Genomic DNA, 25,162 nt, shown 5'->3' on the forward strand with positions numbered 1-25,162 from the left:
GATCCACCCACCTCGGCCTCCCAAAGTGCTGGGATTACAGGCGTGAGCCACCATGCCTGGCCAGCTTCCTTTTAGTTAGGTCACCTATATCGCCTACCTTCCCCTGAAAGGATAGTCCTTGTTTTTGTTTCTAAGTGCTAAATTTTGAAAGTTACCTAAAAGGGTCTCTAGCATCATCATAAAGTCCAAAAAATATTTTACCGACAGGGCTGGCTTTTAAAAAATGAGTTAATACATATAAGAGTGGTTGGTACTCCATAAACTGCTTGCAGACCTAAATCGCTGTTGTGAAATGCCTTTAATTGTTACGCTGCCCACTCCCACCCTTGGCTTGCTACGCCTCTATTTGGTCGTCGCACCTCGTCGCGGCCTCCCACGCCCCGCACGCGACCCCCTCCAAGTTCCCGCCTCTTTTTACTCAGGCCCCTCCTTCCACTCATATCCCCGGGCCCAGGCTTGGCCCCGAGACGCATGCGCACTAGGCAAGGTAGGCGGAGTCTTAAGGACGAGGGAGGAGGAGCAGGGAAACCCAGGGAGGGGAGGGGAAGAGAAGGGAGTAAAGGGGAGGAGGCCGCGCGGGGTGGGGCCCGGCGGTACGCGCTGGCTGCGTCGACGTGCTGACGCCATGACGCCCCGGCCGGTGTGTGTCGGTGTGTGTGTGTGTGAGTGTGCGCGCTCCGAGTGTGTGTGTATTTGTGTATCGGCGGTCCCGCAGGTCCCGGATGTTGCGGACAGTATGAGGCGAGCGCAGGGGGACGGGGACCAGCAGCTGTCGCCGCCGCTCTCAGGTGAGTGGGGGGAGGAGAGTCGAGGGAGGGGGTTGTCCTGTCGGAGTGGGGGGGGCACCTCCCTGAAGAGGTGACTGACCCCCACTGCCCCCCCACCCCCCGCCACACACATATACTCTCCTAGTCCCATTTCCTACACCCGGATTACGTGGCCTGCGAATGCCAAAGCCGAATCAGCCGTCCCTTCTCCCTATCTCAAGCATTCAGGAAACACAAACGCGCCCCCTGCCTTCAGCCCCCCCCCCCATCATTTCCCAGCCCCATCCCCCTTGCCAAATAGTGAGCTGTCGCCTGCGGCGAGATGGGTGACTGCGCATGCGCGAGTGTGAACGAGCTCGGGGTGCTTCTTAGCTGCCCCCGGGGCGCATGCGCATCGTGGTGTTGCAGGGACCTGCGGGATAAAGAGCCGGTGGAGCACGAGTCCGCCTTCTTCCCAGGCTGTGGGCTAGACTTGCTGCCAGATAATGAGCCTGTTGCTCCTGCCCAAAAGGGAGAATTTAAATTATGTGAAAGACTTACGGACAAAGCACTATTCTCATGTGGTGTTGCCCTAGAGACTCCCAGGCTACAAACGCCTCCCAGAGCCAGCGTGTCCCACACTGACCCTTCTTTTGAAACTGTCACTGCGTCTTCTAGTTGTAGGATTACTTTTCCATTCCTATACTCCATCGTCGTGCTTGTACCTTTTAGTACCAGTTTACCCTAAATTTAGGAGTAGGTGCTCCATTCCATCACTTGTCCTGGCAGGGGATTTTGGAAGCTTTGCTAAAGAAGACTAAGGGTCATAAAAGAAACTAAGTGAGGCATTTCATTTTAGTAAAATTCTTGATTCGCAGAACTAGATAAGACAGATAAAGGGCACACTCAGTATAAAGCTTAGGGTCCTAACTATAAATCAAGACATCAAGAATCTCACCTACCAGCCCTCTTACTTTGTGTGACCTATGTGCCTTTTTATTTGGTCAAAGATCTTCCTTAGCACTCTTAATTTTATCTGTACCTTATTGGTGCTCTGTGACGTGAAAACAAAGGCAATCTGAAACTGTTGGTGGACAATAACTTATTCAGTGGAGGTTTTAAGTAATGTGATGTTTCTTTCACGTTGGCAGATAACAAAAAGAAATGTAAATAACGAACTCTGAAGAACAATAGTATTTCAGTGATCTAGGACCTGGGTTTTCAGTTGGCGATTATATGTGACCCTGTTTTGGGATACTTTGCTGCTGCTTACCTCTGCCATCAAAACAGAGAGAAGATAAGCTCTTAATAGCAAAAGGTTTTCTAGATAACATTGAAATGAATAGCTAAATTGTTGTGGGGAGGGGAGTGCGAAAGGAGGGGCATTTTTTTGTGTTTTTCAGTTCTCCTTGCCAATCCTAGTCTCCTAGCTGGATAACTGGGAAGGGACCTTACTTTCAATTCTCTTTAGTTTGTATTCTTTGATGTTCTTCTCTTAAGGCTTTTTTGGCTGCCACTGTTAACTCCAAAACCGCTTGTTCTTGGGCCTTAAAGTATATGTATTTTTCACTTCCCCTTTTAACCCTGGCCCTTACAGGGTTCAGCTGTCTTTTGTGCTGTTTCCTGTTGCCATGGTTACAGTTAGAACCAAGAGATGACACACAGGGAGCAGAGGAATTTGGGGTGCATGTATCTTTCTGGGAAAGAGCTGGAAACTCATCTTTTTTTCCTTTTTTCCTATTTTTCCTAAGGAGTAGAAGTTATTGTAAGACTACCCCACACTTAGGGTTGGGACAGTTGGTATCCATTTGGTACTTTATTGATCTCTCCTTTTAGAGCTCTTCATAGTAGCTAATTTGGTATTTGGAGATGTTTACTGTTCCCTATGTCCATACTTAGGATAGGATAGCTTCTGGTAATATCTAGAAGTGAAACTATTGTAGTAAGTGTCCATCTTTCTTCTCAGTAGGTTTCAGCCATTAGGATGCTTCAATTTTTCTTTTTTCCTCTTTTTTTTTTTTTTTTTTTTGAGATGAAGTCTTGCTCTGTCACCCAGGCTGGAGTGCAGTGGTGTGATCTCGGCTCACTGCAACCTTTGCCTCCTGGGTTCAAGTGATTCTCCCGCCTCAGCCTCCCGAGTAGCTGGGATTACAGATGAGTGCCACCATGCCTGGCTAATTTTTGTACTTTTTGTAGAGACAATGTTTTGCCATGTTGGCCAAGCTGGTCTCAAACTCCTGACCTCAAGTGATCCACCCCCGCCTTGGCCTCCCAAAGTGCTGGGATTACAGGTGCGAGCCACCGCGCCGGGCCTGATTTTTTCTAGAAACATTTTGTCTAGTTGAATTCACCGAAGCCTCATTTAAAATTTTGATGGCATGCAATGCTTTTAGATTAAGATGAATGTTGTTAAATAATTCGTACTGGTGCAGAGCCTTTTTAAAAAAATCACTCTTTAAAATGGGTAACACATGTACATACATATGAAACAAAATTCAAAAGGTACACAGAGAGTGAAGTCTTTCTTTTCTTACCATCCTCTTTATCCATGAGTTCCCTTTCCCAAAGGCAGCAATCTTGTTTATTCATCCAGAGACAGTATATCCTTTTACAAGCATATACACCTATATATTCTTCACATTTTTTGTTTTTGTTTGTTTTACGCAATAAGACATTATGCTTATTCTGCACTTCGCTTTTCTCTGTTTATCTTGGTGATCATTCCATGTAGTAAATACAGTCCCTCTTCCTTTTTGAAAGATGGCAGATAATTCCATTGTGTAGATGTACCATCATTCAGCCAACACTTATTGGACATTTAGGTTGTTTCCAGTGATACAGTTAATTCCTTGTATGTACTTATTATGTGTACGTGAGTGTCTGTTGGTTTAAATTCCTAGTGGACGCGCTGGATCAATGGGTGTGCATTTGTAATATTGTTAGATATTACTAAATGCTTTCCACAGAGGTTGTATGAATTTATATTCCTGCCAGCAGTGTGAGTCTGCCTGTTTTCTCACCAACACTATTATCAAAATTTTTGATATTTGTGCCGTCTTTTATCTAAGATTTTAAAGTTCATTATGTAGTTTGTTAAGCTTCACTGCACTGAAGAGTTGTGTATAAATACCTCACTGTTTTGCAGATTGGGGAGGGGTCATGGAGGATTTTGTTTGAAAAATAATGTCATGAGAAAGTCATATGTCTGGATAATAGCAAATCCATGACAATGCTAGGAAGACATAAAAAACCTATATTCTAATTTCTTCCTTTAACTCCTAGATGCTAGTTTCTCTGTAATTCTGTAAGCCTGTAAATGATTTATGATCTCCTTTTGATAACTGTGACTTTAAATTGTTCATCCAAGTGAACTGCTATTATTCTGGTGAGAAATTGAAAAGCTAATCTAGTTAGTTGAGGTCTGCCTTCTTGGTACAGAATACTGGTACTAGCATTTTTTAAGTCTGTTGATTGCAGAATACTTCACTATGAGCTTCAAAGAAGTAGAAAAGAATTAAATATGTGCTTGAAGAGAGTTTACAGTCTTGTTGGAAAACCTAGAAGAAATGGATAACTTTCTGGACACATGTAGTCTACCAAGATTGAACCATGAAGAAATAGAAAACCTGAACTGATCAATAATAGTGAGTATCAAGATTGAAGCAGTAATAAAAAGTCTCCCGTCAAAGAAAAAGCCCAGGACCTGACAGCTTCATCGCTGAATTCTGCCAAACATTTAAAGAAGAACTAATACCAGTTCTACTCAAACTATTCTAAAAAGTTGAAGAGAAGGGAATACTTCTTAAACTCATTCTGAGGCCAGCCTTACCCTGATGCCAAAACCAAAGATGTAATCTTTTTATTTATTTATTAATTATTTATTATTATCTTTTTTGAGACCGAGTTTCGCTCTTGTTGCCCAGACTGGAGTACAGTGGCGCAATCTTGACTCACCGCAACCTCCGCCTCCCTGGTTCAAGCTATTCTCCTGCCTCAGACTTCCTGAGTAGCTGGGATTACAGGCATGCAACACCATGCCTAGCTAACTTTGTATTTTTAGTAGAGACAGGATTTCTCCATGTTGGTCAGGCTGGTCTCAAACTCCCGACCTCAGATGGTCCGCCTACCTCAGCCTCCCAAAGTGCTGGGATTACAAGCCTGAGCCACCACGCCTGGCCCAAAGACATAATCTTGTGGTAAAGCCACACCTACTGAATATAGGAAATAATAAGAGAACAATTAGAAAACAAAACTGTAACACTAATACACTATGTTCCATGCTGAGAGGACCTTGTGAAGACATGATTAAAGGTTAAAGGAGAGTTCATTTGGGAGGCCTTCCTGGAGGAAGTACATTTGGAGCCCTTTTTTTTTTTTTTTCTATAATGGTTTAAGTGAAAAATTTTAGACATACAGAAAAATGGAAAGAATAGTACAGTTAACATCTTTATATCCATCACTTAGATTCAACAGTTGTTCACATTTTGCTATATTTACTTTATGTATGTGCACATATATTTAAATATGTACATTTTTGTATTGCACACATCATGACACTTTACCCTAAAATACTTTAGATGTATCTCCTTAAAGCTTATAATACTTGTCACAGTTAAGGCAATTAACAGTAATTCTCTAATACCATCTAATATCCAATTCATGTTCAGATTTGCTCAGTTGTCTTGAAGATGACACTTCTTTTTTTCCTCCAAACATGTCTCTTTAGTCTCTTTAAATCGAGAACAATTTAGAAGCCACATGATACTGTTTTTTTTTTCCCGAGATGAAGTTTCCCTGTCGCCTAGGCTGGAGTGCAGTGGCACGATCTTGGCTCACTGCAACCTTTGCCTCCAGGGTTCAAGCGATCCTCCTGCCTCAGCCTCCTGAGGAGCTGGGATTACAGGTGCCCACCACCACGTGGACCTGGCTAATTTTTGCATTTTTAGTAGACACGGGGTGTCACCAGGTTGGCCAGGCCAGTCTCAAACTCCTGAATTCAAGTGATCCGCCTGCCTCAGCCTCCCAAAGTGCTGAGATTACAAGTGTGAGCCACCATGCCTGGCCTCATGATACTGGTTTTTAAAGAGTCTGAGCTGTTTGTCTTGTAGAATGTATCACTTCTGGAATTTTCTGGTTATTTCCTCATAGTTTCATAAACAGATATTGAGCTCTACAGGTCTGATTAGATTATCGTTAAACATTTTTGATGAGACTACTTTGTATGTGTTTCTCTGCTCCTCGCTGCATCATAGGAGGAGAAACATGATGTCATACTGTCCCACTATTAATGATGCTGAGTTTGTTTGATCATTTAAAGTGATAAATACCAGACTCCTTTGTTGTAAAGATATTTTTCCCCCTTTGTAATTAGTAAGTTATCTGTGGAGTGGTGCTACTTTGGCATTGTACTATTACTCTTCTCCAGCAACATTTCACCTCATGATGATGATCTTTGCGTAAATCAGTTAATTCATTGGTTTTTGGAAATAGTGATTTTTCTGATTCTGTCATTTCTTTTACACTGATTAGCTTTCAATCTTCTGTAAGGATTTTCCTCACCGGTTGGGAATAAATTATAATTCTTTTTTGTTTTTTGTTTTTTTTGAGATGGAGTCTCAAAAAAATTGAAATTGTGTGTTGAAATTGTGTGTTTCTTGCTCTGTCTCCCAGGCTGGAGTGCAGTGGAGTGATCATGGCTCACTGCAACCTCTGCCTCCTGGGTTCAAGTGATTCTTGTGCCTCAACTTCCCAATTAGCTGGGATTACAGGTGCCTGCCACCACACTCAGCTAATTTTTTGTATTTTTAGTAGAGACAAGGTTTCACCGTGTTGGCCAGGATGGTCCTAATCTCCTAATCTTGTGATCCGCCTGCCTTTCCCTCCGAAAGTGCTGAGATTACAGGTGTGAGTCACCACGCCCAGCCAATTTTTGTAGTTTTAATAGAAATGGGGTTTCACCATATTGGCCAGGCTGGCCCTGAACTCCTGACCTCAAGTGATCCTCCCGCCTCTGCTTCCCAAAGTCTTGGGATTACCGGCATGAGCCACCGTGCCTGGCATAAATTATAATTCCTACTAAAAAATTGAGATAAATTCTTAATTTTTTTTCTTTAACACTTTTCTGAGTAAGGAAATGGTACACTATCATCTCTAATGGTGGTAAATGAGTTTTTCACTCTCATTGTTTTAGTGTCATGGATTTTAGTTTATTCCATGTTTTACCAACATTTACATTCTTTTTGATGCTCACACTGTTCCGTATTTGGCCTGTGGGAGCCCTTTAAGCTTGGGCTATGAGTGCTTCCTTGCTTTCTGTCACAAGCAGTTCCTAGCTCACTTTGTATTTTTCCTTTCCTAGATGCAGAACCCTTACCCTTACCTTTATGTATATGACATTTTCTTCCCTTTCAGTAAATTATGAGGTTGGTGCAAAAGTAATTGCGGTTTTGTCATTAATGGTACAAACCGCAATTACTTTTGCACCAACCTAATAGGTTATTTGTCTACCATATGCAGCTTCTGGAACCAAATTCTAAAAACTAAAGGTGCTTTAATTTTAACCCGATGTACTTAGTGTTTGACTCACTTCTGTGTCACTGGCATTGCTGGATTCTGGATGTTAGAACTCACAGCTTCCCTTACTTGAATATTCTTCGTGAAAGGCAGTATCTGAAGAGAGCATTGACCACCCCCTTGTCCCCGCCTCTCATGAGCAAACTTGTTTTTTTCTAAGATGAAAGGCACACAGAATAAAATTTAGAGGTTGAAATTGTGTGTTTCTAAGCTTTGGGATGTGGCGGTTTTATTATTATATAAAAACATCTGTGCGTCTGTGCCCAAGTATGTCTTCCCTTTTCCTCATCTCTACACAGAGTGTTATGTAAGATTATGCTGTAATCGCATTTTTTAAATTATCACTAGATTTTCATCATAAAAAAGAAGTGAGGCAAATTGTTCTTAATTAGGGAAAAATTTCAGATAGGCCGTAAACTCTGATATCTAGCTGTCTTAACTCAGGGTCTGGAACAGTGCCGAATCCTGTGGCTTTCTGTTATGTACTGTAGACTCAGGAGGAAAGTCAGGGCAGCCACAATGTTTTCTGAAAATTCATCACACTAATAAAGGTTAATACAAATGAAAGATACAGCAGAACTGCATTCTAAAGTGGGTTTCGGGGTAGACTAATTCCTGTCTTAGCAAAAAATGTTTTGTTAGACTTCTACAGTGTAGTGGTGTTTGAGTAATCTTACTGATTTCAGGTTACTCAAAGCCAGACAATAACAGTATTCTGATATTTATCTGAAATTCATATTTCAGTTGCTTTTTACCATTTTGTCATATTTATAAGGTTATTCTCAACCTGGTTTCATAACAATACTGGTCCCAAATTAAATCGCTTGTATATTCAGGGAAGCACACCTGTTTCTTGTGTTTGTTTTCAGGCATAGTGAATCTCTCTGAAAGGCTATTCTGACACATTTGCCAATAAGACCTAGTAGCTGCTTTTATTTTTGTTTTTGAAAAGCTCCCATTACAGGAAAAAGAAATTCTAAAGTACACATTCTTGAGGAAATGCTTAGGCTGTCATTCTTCCAACTATGGTCATGTTTTAATAGAACTGTAAAGGAGTTGCCTAGGTACTCTATGACAGAGCTGGTCATGCAGCTTTGGGAGAGCTGGATATAGACCTTAGGGAATTAACCATTCAGACAGCAACACGTTCTTTTTTTTTTTTTTTTTTTTTGAGACAGAGTCTCGCTGTGTCATCCAGGCTGGAGTGCAGTGGCGCGATCTCGGCTCACTGCAAACTCCGCCTCCCGGGTTCACGCCATTCTCCTGCCTTAGCCTCCCAAGTAGCTGGGACTACAGGCGCCCGCCACCTTGCCCGGCTAGTTTTTTTGTAGTTTTTAGTAGAGACGGGGTTTCACTGTGTTGGCCAGGATGGTCTCGATCTCCTGACCTCGTGATCTACCCGTCTTGGCCTCCCAAAGTGCTGGGATTACAGGCTTGAGCCACTGCGCCCGGCCAGCAACACCTTCTTGATCATGAAGACCTTTATTCCTAACTTTTGATTTTCTAAAAAGCTGTTAGTGTAAATCTCCTTGCCATATCAGTAGTTCTTTGAAAACCTCTAATCTCCCCTATCTATATATCTATTTATTTGTAACAGGAAAAATGTATGTGTGATCATTCATCTCCTCAAACTGAGATTTATGTATTCCTTTACTTGATATTTGGAAACAGATAACCATGTAGAAATTTGCTGTAAATAAAAATGACAATTTTTCAGTGAACATCTTTTATGCTGTCTTAATTTTTTTTTTTTTTTTTTTGAGACGGAGTCTTGCTCTGTCACTAGGCTGGAGTACAGTGGCGTTATCTTGACTCACTGCAACCTCCGCCTCCTGGGTCCAAGTGATTCTCCTGCTTAAGCATCCCGAGTAGCTAGGACTACAGGCATACACCACCATGTCTAGCTAATTTTTGTATTTTTAGTAGAGACGGGGTTTCACCATGTTGGCCGGGATGGTCTCGATCTCCTGACCTAGTGATCCGCCCGCCTCAGCCTCCCAAAGTGCTGGGATTACAGTTGTGACCCACTGCGCCTGGCCTTAATTTTTTAATTATAAAAGATCTTAGACTGGGCGTGGTGTCTCACGCCTGTAATCCCAGGACTTTGGGAGGCTGAGACGGGCAGATCGCCTGAGGTCAGGAGTTCGAGACTAGCCTGGCCAACATAGTGAAACTAAGTATAGTCTCTACTAAAAATGCAAAAATTATCCAGGCGTGGTGGTGGGCACCTGTAGTCCCAGCTACTTGAGAGACTGAGGCAGGAGAATCACTTGAACCTGGGAGGAGGCGGAGGTTGCAGTGAGCTGAGATTGTGCCACTGCATTCCAACCTGGGCGACAGAGCAAGACTCATCTCAAAATCTCAAAAAAAACAAACCAAAACATATATGTAAATATATATGTGTATATATGTAAATATATGGGTGTGTGTGTATATATATCTTAAACATATAGAAAATATAAAGAATAATACCGTGCATATGCTTATCACCCAGCTTTATAAAATCTTAACATTTTATTATATTTACCCCCAGATACTTTTTCTAGTAAATAGCACATTAATGAAATAGCAAAGCCTTAGTGTATTCCTGTTCTCTTCTTCCCTCCCTCCTTAGAGGTAACACCTATCCTGAATTTGGTGTTTATTATGTTCTAACTGTGCTGTAATCCAATATGTACTATATACTCCAATCTATACCATTCTTTATCTTAATATTTTTGCTTAGTATGGTTTTTTGAGATTTACTTACGTTGATACATGTAACTTGAGTTCATTTTAACTGCTGTTTAGTATTTGATTTATCTGTTTCCTGTTTAATAAACATAAGGTATTTCCAGTTTTTTATTATTATACATAATAAACAATCTCTTATTTTTATTGTGGTAAAAAACTTAATGTTAAATTTACCACCTTGGCCAGGCGCGGTGGCTCAAGCCTGTAATCCTAGCACTTCGGGAGGCCGAGGCGGGCGGATCACGAGGTCAGGAGATCGAGACCATCCTGGCTAACACGGTGAAACCCCGTCTCCACTAAAAAATACAAAAAACTAGCCCGGCGAGGTGGCCGGCGCATGTAGTCCCAGCTACTCGGGAGGCTGAGGCAGGAGAATGGCGTGAACCCGGGAGGCGGAGCTTGCAGTGAGCTGAGATCCGGCCACTGCACTCCAGCCTGGGTGACAGAGCGAGACTCCGTCTCAAAAAAAAAAAAAAATTAAATAAATAAATAAATAAATTTACCACCTTAACCATTTTAAGTATACAGTTAGTAGTGTTTAGTATAGTCACATTGTTGTGCAACAGATCTCTAGAACTCTTTCGTCTTGCAATACGGAAACTCTGTACTCATTAAACAACTTCTTGTTTCCTCCCTCCCCCAGGCTCTGGGAACCACCCTTTTACTTTCCGTCTCTAGGAATTTCACTACTCTGGTGTAAGTGTAAGTGGAATCATGCAGAGTTTGTCTATTTTGTGACTGGCTTGTTGCACTTAGCCCATTGTCCCCAAGGTTCATCCATGTTGTGGCATGTGCTAGGATTTCCTTTCTTTTAAGGCTGAATAATATTCCATTCCAGATTTTGCTTATCGCTTTATCTGTTGATAGACATTTGTGTTGTTTTTACCTTTTGGCTATTGGGAGTAATGCTGATATGAACATGAGTGTACAAACATCTTTTCAAGACCCTGCTTTCAGTTCTCTTGGGTATATGCCCAGAAGTGGAGTTGTGGATCATGTAATTCTATTTCTGATTTTTTGAGGAAACTTCATACTGTTTTCCATAGTGGCTGAACCATTTTATATTGCCACCAGCAGTTCACAAAGGTGCCAACCTCTCTGCAGCCTAACACTTTTTCTTTTTCTTCTCTTCTTTTCTTTTTTCTTTCTGTTTTTGAGATGGAGTCTTACTCTGTCGCCCAGGCTGGAACGCAGTGGTGTGATCTCGGCGCACTATAGCCTCCACCTCCTGGGTTCAAGCGATTCTCCTGCCTCAGCCTCCCAAGTAACTGAGATTACAGGCGTGCGCCACCATGTTGCTAATTTTTGTATTTTAGTAGAGACGGAGTTTTACCATGTTGACCAGGCTGGTCTTGAACTCCTTACCTCAAGTGATCAGCCTGCCTCGGCCTCCCAAAGTGCTGCAGGCGTGAGCTACCACACCCGGGTTTTTTTTTTTTTTTTTTTTTTTTTTTTTTTAAAGGCTTTGGATATCCCTTTTAGGGCAGTATTTATTTTGTTAAAAAAAAATTTTTTTTTTTTTTGGTAATAGTAGCCATTCTAATGGGTGTGTTTTAATTTGGTTGTTTTTGTTTTTGTTTTTAGACAGCGTTTTGCTCTTGTCACCTAGGCTAAAATGCAATGACATGATTTCAGCTTATTGCAACCTCTGCCTCCCAGGTTCAAGCGATTCTCCTGCCTCAGCGTCCCGAGTAGCTGGGATTACAGGCTTGTGCCACCATGCCTGGCTAATTTTTGTATTTTTAGTAGAGATGGTGTTTCACTATGTTGGCCAGGCTAGTCTTGAACTCCTGACCTTAGGTTATCCACCCACCTTGGCCTCTGAAAGTACTGGGATTACAGGCATGAGCCAGCATGCCCACCCCTTTAATTTGTTTTTTTTGTTTTTTTTTTTTTTTGAGACGGAGTCTCGCTCTGTCGCCCAGGCTGGAGTGCACTGGCCGGATCTCAGCTCACTGCAAGCTCCGCCTCCCGGGTTTACGCCATTCTCCTGCCTCAGCCTCCCGAGTAGCTGGGACTACAGGCGCCCGCCACCTCGCCCGGCTAGTTTTTGTATTTTTTTTAGTAGAGACGGGGTTTCACCGTGTCAGCCAGGATGGTCTCGATCTCCTGACCTCGTGATCCGCCCGTCTCGGCCTCCCAAAGTGCTGGGATTACAGGCTTGAGCCACCGCGCCCGGCCTTTAATTTGTTTTTAAACTTAATTTTATCTTTTATCAAACTGAGTTTTAGATTTTTTTTTTTTTTTTGAGATGGAGTCTTATTCTGTTGCCCAGACTGGAGTGCAGTAGTGCCATCTTGGCTCAGTGCCACCTCTGCCTGCCAGGTTCAATGATTCTCCTGCCTCAGCCTCTCAAGTAGCTGGGATTACAGGTGGCCCGGCTAGTTTTTGTATTATTAGTAGAGACGTGGTTTTACATTGTTGTCCAGGCTGGACTCAAACTCCTGACCTCAAGTGATCCGCCTGCCTCGGCCTTTCAGAATACTGGGATTACAGACGTGAGCCACTGTGCCCGGCCTTGAGTTTTAGATTTTCATGCAATCGGATTTATTATATTGTTCCTATATGGGGGGGTGTGTGTGTGTGTCTTCATGAAGGAATCCTCCCCTATATGGAGGTAATGGTTTCATCTTATCTTCTAAAAGTTGTTAAAGTGTGCTTTTTACCTTTAGGTCTCTAATCCACCTGGAATTTATTTTGATGTTTCGTGTGAAGTACAGATCATATTTTTTTTTTCATAAAGATAACCCTGAAGTATGGATCCAGTTTTCTTTCCATAAGGATAGTCTAGTGGCCGAGCATCCTTTATTGAATAGTCCATCTGTTCCCTATAACTTCATAATGCCACTAATATGTTTCCATATATATGAGAGTTTGTATCTGTATTTTCTCTATTCCATACCGTTGGTCTGTTGGCCTATCTTGTACTGGTACTGCAGTGCCTTAATTCTCATAGGTTTATAATAATTGTTTATATTTGATAGGGCAAGTCTCACTCCCTTGTTCTTTATTTTTCAGGCTTTCTGTCATATTGGTATTTTTTATTTATTTGTTTATTTTTTTTTGAGACGGAGTCTCGCCCTGTCGCCCAGGCTGGAGTGTAGTGGCTCTATCTCGGCTCACTGCAGCCTCTGCCTCCTGGGTTCAGGCAATTCTCCTGCCTCAGCTTCCTGAGTAGCTGGGACTAGAGGTGCACACCACCATGCCAGGCTAATTTTTATTAATTTATTAGAGATGGGGTTTCAGCATGTTGGCCAGGCTGGTCTTGAACTCCTAACCTCAGGTGATCCACCTGCCTCAGTCTCCTAGAGTGCTGAGATTACAGGCATAAGCCATCGCGCCTGGCCAAATTGGTGTGTGTATATGTGTATGTGTGTGTGTGTGTCTGTATTTTTTTTTCTTTTTGAGACGAAGTCTTGCTGTCGCCAGGCTGGAGTGCAGTGGCACCATCTCGGCTCACTGCAAGCTCCGCCTCCTGGGTTCACGCCATTCTCCTGCCTCAGCCTCCCCAGTAGCTGGGACTACAGGTGCCTGCCACCACGCCTGGCTAATTTTTTTGTATTTTTAGTAGAGATGGGGTTTCACTGTGTTAGCCAGGATGGTCTCTATCTCCTGACCTTGTGATCTGCCCGCCTGGGCCTCCCAAAGTGCTGGGATTACAAGTATGAGCCACCGCACCCGGCCCCAAATTGAATGAAGCTATTTGTTGTCCAATATATATTCACATGATGTATAACGGACTTTTCCTAAAGAAGAGAAGAATTATACCTTCCTTACCTAGTAACTTATCACTTGTTTTGAATGAGCCTACAATTTCCATTCAACTTTTAGTTTTGTTGGAGTGATTTTATATAGGGATATCTTCAAATGGAAGGGAACCTTATTGTAATTTGGTGTCTTGTATAAGGACTGGGTAAAAGCATTGAAGTTTTATGGTGTCAAGGCTTCCTTGATCATAAGGAAATTAAACCTATTCAAACCAGTTCATATAAAAGAGTTTCTGATGTCACATGCAGGGTTGAAAAAAACATAAACTGGGGGAGATTTATCTGAAGGAAAAAGGAAATAGCTGTTGCAGAATCTAAGGAAAAGCTGAACAACCAAACCTCAGAAAAGGCTGGAACCAAAACAGTAGCGGGTTCTTCCGCAAGAGTTTGCGGACTCTAGCGTTCTGCTGTAAATAGGCTTTAGTCTCCGTGAGGCATAATTCAGATTCCTGGGGGAGATCTGATTTGGTCAGTTGAAAGGTTGATTTTCCCCTGGGCCAGATATCTGCCCCAGGTTCAACTCCGGTTGGGGGTGAGGAAGGGGAATATTTTGGTACAAACAGAGCAGTTTTGGGAGTGGCTGGAATCAGAGGCATATTTTTCTTAGAACAGTGATTCTCACTTTTCTCAGGAGTTTTTACACTGGTAAAAATTTTTGAGGACCCTAAAGAGCTTTTGTTTATGTGGGTTATATACGTTGATATTTACTATATTAGATATTAAAATGGAAGACATTTAAAAATATTTGTTACTGGCCGGGCGCGGTGGCTCAAGCCTGTAATCCCAACACTTTGGAAGGCTGAGACGGGCGGATCACGAGGTCAGGAGATCGAGACCATCCTGGCTAACACAGTGAAACACCGTCTCTACTAAAAAATACAAAAAAACTAGCCGGGCGAGGTGGCGGGCACCTGTAGTCCCAGCTACTCGGGAGGCTAAGCCAGGAGAATGGTGTAAACCGGGGAGGTGGAGCTTGCAGTGAGCTGAGATCTGGCCGCTGCACTCCAGCCTGGGTGACAGAGCAAGATTCCTTCTCAAAAAAAAAAAAAAAAAAATTGTTACTATAAAATAATAAACCTATCTCATTAACATACATAATATATTTTTATGAAAAAATAAGTTTTTGAAAAATTAGAAGAGTGGCTTTTTTACATTTTTGCAAATCTCTTAAATATCCAGCTTAATGGAAGGCAGCTAGATTTTCATATCTACTTTTATTCAGTCTGATGTGATAATTTGTTTTGATTGAAGTACCTAAAGAAAATATGGCCTGAAAGAACATGTAGTTGGAAAAGGGAGAAGTATTTTACAGCCTTTTCAGACAATTGTGCATATTCTTTTCTGATACTACACCAAAACTTAACAAGTGTTAGTTTCTTATAAATTAAGTTGCAGTATGAAATCTGAAATCATATTGATGTTACTGTTACATTAAAATCCATTAATCTGACTTGCACTTGAATGGATCTTTTACCCATATGTGATTTTAGAATATCGTGCTGCGGCCTTTTGGGAAATACTTGTTAATTAAGTTAAGCAGATATTCTAAATGTTTAAACATTTTATAATACAATATCAAAAAAAACTATATTAGTTATTATCACCACCCATTTCATCAGCAAAGTCTATAAGTATTGGGAAGCTGTCAGGTAGCTACAAGTTTTCTACAATTCTAGGTTTTCACTAGAAACCTGGATTTTATCATTGGCAACAAATACTTGTTTTCCTCAAAGTGACAGACTCCATTTTCAAGAAAATGTCTGCTAAATATTCATGTCTAAATAACCAGTTTGTTCTTTGTTCCAAGTAAAAGTAGGGTTCCATGGAAAAAGCAGCTAGTTAACTCACAGCTCAGAGTCACAAGTGCTTTTCCTGGAGACAGCCCATTGTACTTGAGTATCTTGCGGAAGTGCTTTATGCATACTTCCCTGTTGTATTACAGACTATTTAAAAGACCTACACTCAAGGGTTTAGATTTAATTATTAATTTTTATTGCTTCATCAAGAACATTCTTAAGTGCAAGCAATTGTTTTTTAAAAAATCACCTATGTGTGATGGCAAAAGACAATGACTGTAGCACAGTTCGATGTCATTACTCATGCTGATGAGTAATTGTTCATGCTGATGAGTAATAGCTCATGCTAGCAGTGGTCCCTAACCCTTTTGGCCCCATGGACCGGTTTTGTGGAAGATAGTTTTTCCACGACCTGGTAGTTGGGATGGTTTTGGGATGAAACTGTTGCACCTCAGATCATCAGGTATTAGATAACTGATAAGGAGCGTGCAACCTAGATTCCTCCCATTTGCATTTCACAGTAGGGTTGAGGCTCCTATGAGAATCTAATGCCATGGCTGATCTGAGAGGAGGCACAACTCAGGCAGTAATGCTTGCTCGCCCGTCCACCACTCACCTCCTGTGCGCCTGGTTCGTAACAAGCCATGGGTCGGTAAGGTCTGCAGCCCTGGGGTTGGGGACCCCTGTGCTAAGGCACCAGCAGTTTTACCCATTATTGCCTTTGTACTATCAGCACAAATATCAACATAATGAAAAAGGCAAACAGTTTCTTGGTATTGTTATGAAAATAATGTTGCCTTCACAGACCACTTGAAAGAGACCTCCAGGAATCTACTGGGACCACACTTTGAGAATCACAACCTTAAGAGAGGTTTTGGGTGGGGAAACAAAGGTCAATATTTGAAGCACAGGTGTTTCCTGATAGAATTTTACCGGATTGTAAGTGCAGTCACTTAGCATCACTGAACATAATGTCAACATGAATGGGACATTTTTTTTTTTTTTTTTTTGAGACGGAGTCTCGCTCTGTCGCCCAGGCTGGAGTGCAGTGGCCGGATCTCAGCTCACTGCAAGCTCCGCCTCCCGGGTTTACGCCATTCTCCTGCCTCAGCCTCCCGAGTAGCTGGGACTACAGGCGCCCACCACCTCGCCCGGCTAGTTTTTTGTATTTTTTAGTAGAGACAGGGTTTCACCGTGTTAGCCAGGATGGTCTCGATCTCCTGACCTCGTGATCCGCCCGTCTCAGCCTCCCAAAGTGCTGGGATTACAGGCGTGAGCCACTGCGCCCGGCGGGACATTTTTAAAGATCATAAAAAGTTTCAAATTTCTTTTGAACGGAAATGTTTTTCTAGGAATTATCATTTACTTTTTTTTTTTGAGACGGAGTCTTGCTGTGTCACCAAGGCTGGAGTGCAGTGGCACAATCTCGGCTCACTGCAACCTCCGCCTCCAGGTTCAAGCGACTCACTTGCCTCAACTTCCCGAATAGCTGGGATTATAGGTGCCTGCTACGTGGTGGTGCCCAGCTAATTTTTGTATTTTTAGTAGAGATGGGGTTTCACCATGTCAGCCAGGGTGGTCTCGAACTCCTGACCTCAGGTGATCTGCCTGCCTGGGCCTCCCAAAGTGCTGGGATTACAGGCGTGAGCCACTGTGCCCGGCCTGGAATTATCATTTTCTAACAGCAGAGTTTATAGTGTTTGGATTTTCAGCCAGATGGTCTTTCAAGTATATGATAATCTTAGGGCAAATCATTTTAATGAAGCTTATGGAATTTGTCTCATGTAGTAGTACATACAGCTTAATGGTTTTTTTCAAACACTTCAATATATTTTGAAAATCTGTCACAATCTGAGGGGGGCAAAAATCTGAGCTCTAAAAATTGCATTTGGGCAGGTCCTGCCTTTCTGGAAAAGGCATAGAAGAGAAAGTTTAGACTGAGAATCCTCCATTCTAGCTTTGTATCTTTTGGTCATTAAAGGGTCTCTTTAAAGAGGAAGATACCTCCCTACCCACAATAATTTATTTATTTATTTATTTATTTTTTTGAGATGGAGTTTCACTCTTGTTGCCCAGGATGGAGTGCACTGACATGATTTTGACTGACCGCCTTCCCTGTTCAAGTGATTCTCCTGCCTCGGCCTCCCAAGTAGCTGGGATTACAGGCATGCGCCACCATGCCCAGCTAATTTTGTAATTTTAGTAGAGACGGGGTTTCTTGATGTTGGTCAGGCTGGTCTTGAACTCCCGACTTCAGGTGATTCGCTTACCTTGGCCTACCAAACTCCTGGGATTACAGGCGTGAGCCACCGCGCTTGGGCTTAAATATGTTTTATGGTAGAGAAGGGAAGGGAATAGTGTTAACTGACTTTTCTTTTTACACAGATACCTGTTGAGTGACTATAAGCAAAAGCATAGAAGGTCAGGGAGGGGTATGTTCTGAAATGAGTGGGGGATTAAACCAGTATTATATCTTTGGTGCCTAGAAGAGGAAGAGGTCTTTGGGGAAGCTGGGGTGAGACTCAGGACTGTCTTCGTGAAGGTTACATTTGAACTGAGCTTTGAAGGGTGGGTATTTTGAAGGTTGGAATTTCCATTGGCATAGATGGGGAAGGGAACTGAGGCAGAAGAAATGTCATGAGTGAAAATGTGGAGGTGGGGAAGTGCAGTGTTAGCATAGGGTGTGTACTAGAAATGATGAAGAGCATAGCGTGGCTGAAGCAGAAGATGGGATAATGAAGGATAAGACTGGAAAATAAATGGGCCTAGAGCATGGAAGGTTTTCGACTATGGCCAAGCAGTTTGGGTTTAATGTGGTAAAGCATGAGAGATTGAAAATTTTTGATTGAAGAAATAACATGATTAGGGTGTGCTTTCACAAATTTTGTTACTGATTTATTGACTATTTTTTTAGTAGCTACTCTGTGCCATATAAGTGAGGCAAAGTTTATATGATGGTGAGCCTCATAGAAAATCCCCTCTCACAGAATTTGTAGTCTAGAAAAGGAACTTCAACAAGCTAATGTAGTTATAAATTATTGTAAATGTAATGAAGGAAAGGAATAAATTATTATTATTATTATTTTGAGATGGAGTCTTGCTCTGTCTCCCAGGCTGGAGTGCAGTGGGGCAATCTCAGCTCCCCACAAGCTCCGCCTCCCGGGTTCACGCCATTCTCCTGCCTCTCAGCCTCCCGAGTAGCTGGGACTACAGGCACCCACCACCACGGCCGGCTAATTTTTTTGAATTTTTTAGTAGAGATGGGGTTTCCCCGTTAGCCAGGATGGTCTCAATCTCCTGACCTCATGATCCACCCACCTGGGCCTCCCAAAATGCTGGGATTACAGGCGTGAGCCACCACACCTGGCCAGAATAAATTATTAAGGAAAATAATGGGGAGATTAGATTTAGGTGGAGGAGTCAGGGAAGGCCTTGCTGAGGCATTAAATATTAATTGGGTACCAACTGTGTGCCAGATGCTATTCTAGATGCTGCGGACAAAAACAGACAAAATTCCCTACTCTCATGGAGCTTATGTTCAGGTAGCAAACAATAAATAAAATATATGGTATATTGGAAAGTGATAAGTTTCAAGGAGAAAAATACAACCCGAAAAAGGGATAGATAGGGAATGTTGGGGTGGGAGTAGGTGTTGTGATTTTAGATAGAATGGCTAGGGAAGGCCTCACTAACACATCAAAGGTAATGCTTGAATAAATATCTGTAGAAGATGAAGGAGTGAACTAGCACTTTAGACAAAAGAAATAGCAAAAACAATAAGGTATGTATGTGCCTGCCATACTCAAGGAACCAGCAAGAAGACCAGAATGGCTGGAGTTAAGTGAACAAGAGAGAAAGTAGTAGAAATGAGGTCAGAGAGGTTGATGGAAGTCCAAATGTTGTAGAGCAGTGGTTCTCACTTTTAGCTGTTTGTTAGAATCACCTGGGGAACTTTTTCTACTGATGCCTGGGCTGCACCCATACCACTTAAATAAGAATCTGCAGGTGGGACTTAGTGACAGAAGAGATGGAGAGAAGTGGATGGATTTGAGAAGTATGTTAAAGAAAGAATTCATTTAATTATAGATTGAATGTGGGGGTTGAGGAAGAGGAAAGTGTCAAGAATGACTCCCAGGTTTCTGGCTGAAGCAACTGGATGGGTAGACGTGTCACTTACTGAGATGAGGGTGGGAGATAGGAATGGGAGGAGTAGGTGTGGAATTTGGAGGGAAGATCAGAAATCAGGAGTTCAATTTTAGACATGTTAAATTTGAGATGCGAATGAAGCTAAGTATAAATATGTTAAGTAGGCAGATATATGAGTGGAGCTCGAAATGAAATCAGAGCTTGAGGTAATACAGTTTTATATCATCCACTTATTGATGGTCTTGAAAGTATCTAAATAACATCATATAGGACAAACTTAATGGCGAAAGAACTGGAGATATGGAAACTAGCCTACTTTAGTAATCTGAACAAGAATTGGTGCTAATTTGAATCAGGATAGTGTCAGTGGCACTAGAAAAGCATAAGTAGGTTGGAGGTTTAAGGACTGAGGAGCCTGTGTGTAACAAAGGTGGACAATAGGCAAAGAATGAAAGATAACATTGAGATATAAAGCCTAGGTGAATGATCTGTCCATTAGCAGATATGAAGCTGTCGGAGGAGCTGATTTGGGAAAAAAGGTAGTGCTTGGCTTTGGTTGTATTGATGTTTAGGAGAGGCTGCCTAGCAGGCAGGCGGTTGGGTCTGTTGTACCAAGTTTTGGAAGAATAGATGAGGTTTCATTTACATAAAATTGATTCACCATGGGAGCAGCAACATTTATGAAAATAACATCCCCAGATGTATTCTGACCTGTTTGGATCTCTGCGATGTGGTCCTTGCCTGTTTCTTTTAGTGTTTTCCTTTGATGACCACGTTCAAGCTGTACTGTGTTTCTTTCTATTCTTGCAGTATACCCAGCTAGGTCCTCCTTTGGGCTTTTGCACTTTTTGTTTTCTCATTTTAACTCTTCTCTCCTTCTTGGTAGAGGGATAAGAGGGCTGAGAAAAATTCAGAAGTTGTTGTCTGGGAAGTGGAGAAAGTCCCAAGCAGATCTTTGCTAAGGTGTGGGAGCATGGATGAGCACATGATGTAGAATGGCTGTGGGAGCCCTTGACGTTGACATTTGGTCAACACAAAGACACAGAGTACCATGTTGGTCTCAGTGTATCCCAGTAGTCAAATCTGTTGACCAGAGATTCTATAGCAGTGGTAGTTCTTCTCCGCTTGGTTGTCTGACGATGGTGGTGGTGATGCTCCACCTTTGAAATATAACTTGACTTGGTGATGACTTGACTCATTGCTACCTGTCCTGCCACTGCTGATGGAAACATCTTCTGCATAGGTGAGAAACTCCCTGCAGGGAAAGCTATGGGTAAATTATTTCAGAAACTTGCTGGCTTGAAGAAACAACATGAAAACAGGGAAGTTCCTTGCAGTCCACTTTGACATATTGTTAGGAATTACTTCTCATTAGGAGCACCTATGTGGCTCTTTAATTGGTGGTGTTAGTAGTACATGGGAGTAATGCACTCCACATGAATCCTTAAAAAGACTTGAGATTTAAAAATCAACATGGTATTTTTTCAGAACAAAAGTATTTGCTTTTGCTGATTATAAAATAATTCTTGGAAAAAAATAGAAAAGTATAAAGAAAAAAGTAAAAAATTACCCCAAATCCCACCATACAGAGTTAACTACAGTTAACATTTTCTGAACATCTTATTGGGCATTTCTCTAAATGTGTATGTGCATGTAGATATTTATATCTTTACAAAAAAATTGATTGTTTTTAAAATTGCCTTAAACATTCAGCATATTGTAGACCTCTTATACCAGTAAAAAAAATAACTTCTCAAAGTAACTACATAGAATTCTGTTGTATGAATTCATCATATTTTATTTGGCCAATTTCCCAATAATGAACTTTTTTCCTCCAGTTTTTCCTTATAAATTTTGCGGTGACAGCTGGGTGAGGTGGCTCACGCCTGTAATCCCAGCACTTTGGGAGGCCGAGATGGGCGGATCATGAGGTCAGGAAATCGAGACCATCCTGGCTAACACAGTGAACCCCCCCACCATCTCTACTAAAAATACAAAAAATTAGCCAGGCGTGGTGACATGTGGCTGTAGTCCCAGCTACTCAGGAGGCTGAGGCAGGAGAATTGTTTGAACTCAGGAGGCGGAGGTTGCAGCAAGCCAAGATCACGCCACTGCACTCTAGCCTGGGCAACAGAGTGAGACTCCGTTTCTTTAAAAAAAAAAAAAAAAAAAAAAGGCCGAGTGCAGTGGCTTACGCCTGTAATCCCAGCACTTTGGGAGGCCGAGGCGAGTAGATCATAAGGTCAGGCGTTCGAGACCAGCCTGGCCAACATGGTGAAACCCTATCCCTACTAAAAATATGAAAATTAGCTGGGCGTGGTGGCGGGCACCTGTAATCCCAGCTACTTGAGAGGCTGAGGCAGGAGAATCTTTTGAACCCAGGAGGCAGAGGTTGCAGTGAGCCGAGGTCACGCCATTGTACTCCAGCCTGGGTGACACTGCAAGACTACATCTCAAAAAAGAAAAAATTTGCAGTGATGAACATCCTTGTACATAAATCTTTATACATCAATCAGATTGATTCCTTAGGATTTATTCCTGAAGTAGAATTGCTGTACAATATTAGATTTTTCCTAATTATTCCTTAAATATTCTCATAATTGAAAAAAATATGTAAACAGCATTAAAGGACATTTTGATAAAGGGAAAAAATCAACTTTATTCTTTTTTTTTTTTTTTTTTTTTTTTTTGAGACGGAGTCTCGCTGTGTCGCCCAGGCTGGAGTGCAGTGGCCGGATCTCAGCTCGCTGCAAGCTCTGCCTCCCGGGTTTTTATGCCATTCTCCTGCCTCAGCCTCCCGAGTAGCCGGGACTACAGGCGCCCGCCACCTCGCCCGGCTAGTTTTTTGTATTTTTTAGTAGAGACAGGGTTTCACCGTGTTAGCCAGGATGGTCTCGAACTCCTGACCTCGTGATCCGCCCGTCTCGGCCTCCCAAAGTGCTGGGATTACAGGCTTGAGCCACCGCGCCCGGCTTTTTTTTTTTTTTTTTTTGAGACAGAGTCTCACTCTGTCATCCAGGCTGGAGTGCAGCGGCGCAATCTTGGGAAAAAATCAACTTTATTCTTTTTTTTTTTTTTTTTTTTTTTTGAGACAGTCTTGCTCTGTCACCCAGGCTGGAGTGCAGCAGCGCAATCTCGGCCCACTGCAAGCTCCGCCTCCCAGGTTCATGACATTCTACCTCAGCCTCCCAAGTAGCTGGGACTACTGGTGCCCACCACCACGTCTGGCTAATTTTTTGTATTTTTTTTTTTTTTTTTTGCTAGAGACGGTGTTTCACCGTGTTAGCCAGGATGGTCTCGATCTCCTGACCTCATGATCCACCTGCCTCGGCCTCCCAAAGTGCTGGGATTACAGGCATGAGCCACAGCGCCTGGCCTAAATCAATTTTATTTGTGTAGCAACTGTTTTCTTCTTTCCATCTGATAAGTTGATTTTTAAGTACCAATTCCTAGATCTTACTAGACCTATAAAAGATAATTTTGGAGTGGGGAAAAACATAGAGAATTAAAATTCTGGGCATCCTATGTTAATTGGCAGCTAATGGGTTCTTAGTCACATTTGTTAACTGCCAAGAAAGTGACACTAGGAATTTAGAGTATACTGGGGCGGTTAGGAAATGCTTCAGAACAAGGTAGGACTTGACTTGGACCTGGAAGGGTAGTATTCAGATAGGAGGTAGAACATTTCTGGCTTTCAGGGTTTTGTATAAATTTGAGAAAGGCGTATGGTTGTATGTATGAGCTGGCAAACAGGCTAGGGTCAACTAATTGGAGAGGAGGGTTTGTGTTGTGGTGTAGTGGAGAGGTTTTTATGGGAGTTATGTCCCAGAGGACTGATTTTATTTTTAGTACATCTGAAGTTGTGTAGTATGCAAGTGTAAGATAAAGCAGAAAGCTAGATGTGGCCTAATTTTAAGCAAACTGGATACATTGAAGTCTCTTTTTACAAGAAATACCCGAGAAAGGTTCTTTATATGTAAATTATTTAAATAATGATCTTCCCAATACTTAAATATTTATTTTACTCTGTAGTTCTCTATATATAGACATGTTGCAACTTTTGTGGATAGCAAAAGAGTTTGATATTATAAACTCTTTTATAATATCAAAGAGTTCAGACAAGGTAGTTTCTGAAGTTCTTTCTGATGCAGAGATTATTACATCACTTTTAAGAATACCTGGCCGGGCACGGTGGCTCACACCTGTGGTTACAGCACTTTGGGAGGCCGAGGCAGGCAGATCACCTGAGGTCAGGAGTTTGAGATCAGCCTGACCAACATGGAGAAACCCCGTCTCTAATAAAAATACAAAAAATTAGCCAGGCGTGGTGGCACGTGCCTGTAATCCTAGCTACTTGGGAAGCTGAGGCAGGAGAATCACTTGAACCCGGGAGGTGGAGGTTGCGGTAAGCCAAGATTGCGCCATTGCACTCCAGCCTGGGCAATGAGAGTGAAACTGTCTCAAAAAAAAAAAAAAAAAAGAAAGAAAAGAAAAAAATTTTTATTCGAAAAATATTTTATGGCTAAGACTGAGCTGCTAGAAGATGCTGTGAGATCAAGAGGAATTATATAATAGTTTTAAATTATCCTCATATACATTATCCATCAACATTTATCTCATGCTGAGTCCTATTTTATCTTGAATTCACTCCCATGATGTCTTTTAATCTATGTCCAGGCTACGTAAATAATTACTATTATTTTAGCCAAGATAGAATTTTGGATGTAAATCTATAGGAAAAATTACATCATGCGTTCCAAAGTAAAATGTTAAGGATTTCTTTTTTAATACCTGTTTTGGAATATTTATATCACTTTTTACATCCTTTAGTATTTCAATTATGATGATAATTGAGAATTGACTAGTACTTTTTTAAACTCAGGAACTTTCTTTTTAAAGTATATAACCATGTTCAGAGCTTAATTCAGGGGCATACATTAAGTATCTCCTTCCTAGCGTTACATTCTTTTCACTCAATTATACAACTTTTGACCAATGTAAGGCACCATGAGGTGACTGACTGGCTCTTCTGACAGGCCCTCTTAGGATGCTGTTAACTTGGTGGGATCTTGAAGATTCAGGATCTGTTCCTCAGTTTTGCAAGTAAACTCAGTTTCTTCATTGTTTCCAGAGTTAATTGGTCTTGGGGAAAGTAGTTAACTAACCTCACTAACAGTTGACAAAATAAACCAGAATGCCATTTTATTTTATTTATTTATTTTTTTGAGACAGAGTCTCACTCTGTCTCTCAGGCTAGAGTGCAGTGACACGATCTTGCCCACTGCAACCTCTGCCTTCTGGGTTAAGGCGATTCTCCTGCCTCAGCCTCCTGAGTAGCTGGGACTACAGGCATACACCAGCATGCCCAGCTAATTTTTTTGTATTTTTAGTAGAGACGGGG

General features: G+C 41.9%; 1 protein-coding gene across 5 annotated transcripts in view; it reads left to right on the forward strand.

Moving 5' to 3' along the window:
- Positions 1-560: 560 nt before the first annotated feature.
- The window catches only part of SPO (speckle type BTB/POZ protein), an 84,955-nt gene continuing 60,353 nt past the window's right edge, over positions 561-25,162 (forward strand). The window contains exon 1 of one of the 5 annotated variants that reach the window (XM_071082973.1): positions 561-788. The gene's annotated coding sequence lies outside the window, so the exon portion shown is untranslated. Of the gene's footprint in view, positions 789-3,687; positions 4,391-10,728; positions 10,755-25,162 lie in introns of those variants that run through there. The other 4 variants (XM_071082972.1, XM_071082978.1, XM_071082977.1 and 1 more) reach the window with 4 other exon arrangements.

The sequence above is a fragment of the Macaca nemestrina genome, chromosome 17, assembly GCF_043159975.1.
Source record: "Macaca nemestrina isolate mMacNem1 chromosome 17, mMacNem.hap1, whole genome shotgun sequence".
Classification (NCBI taxonomy): domain Eukaryota; kingdom Metazoa; phylum Chordata; class Mammalia; order Primates; family Cercopithecidae; genus Macaca; species Macaca nemestrina.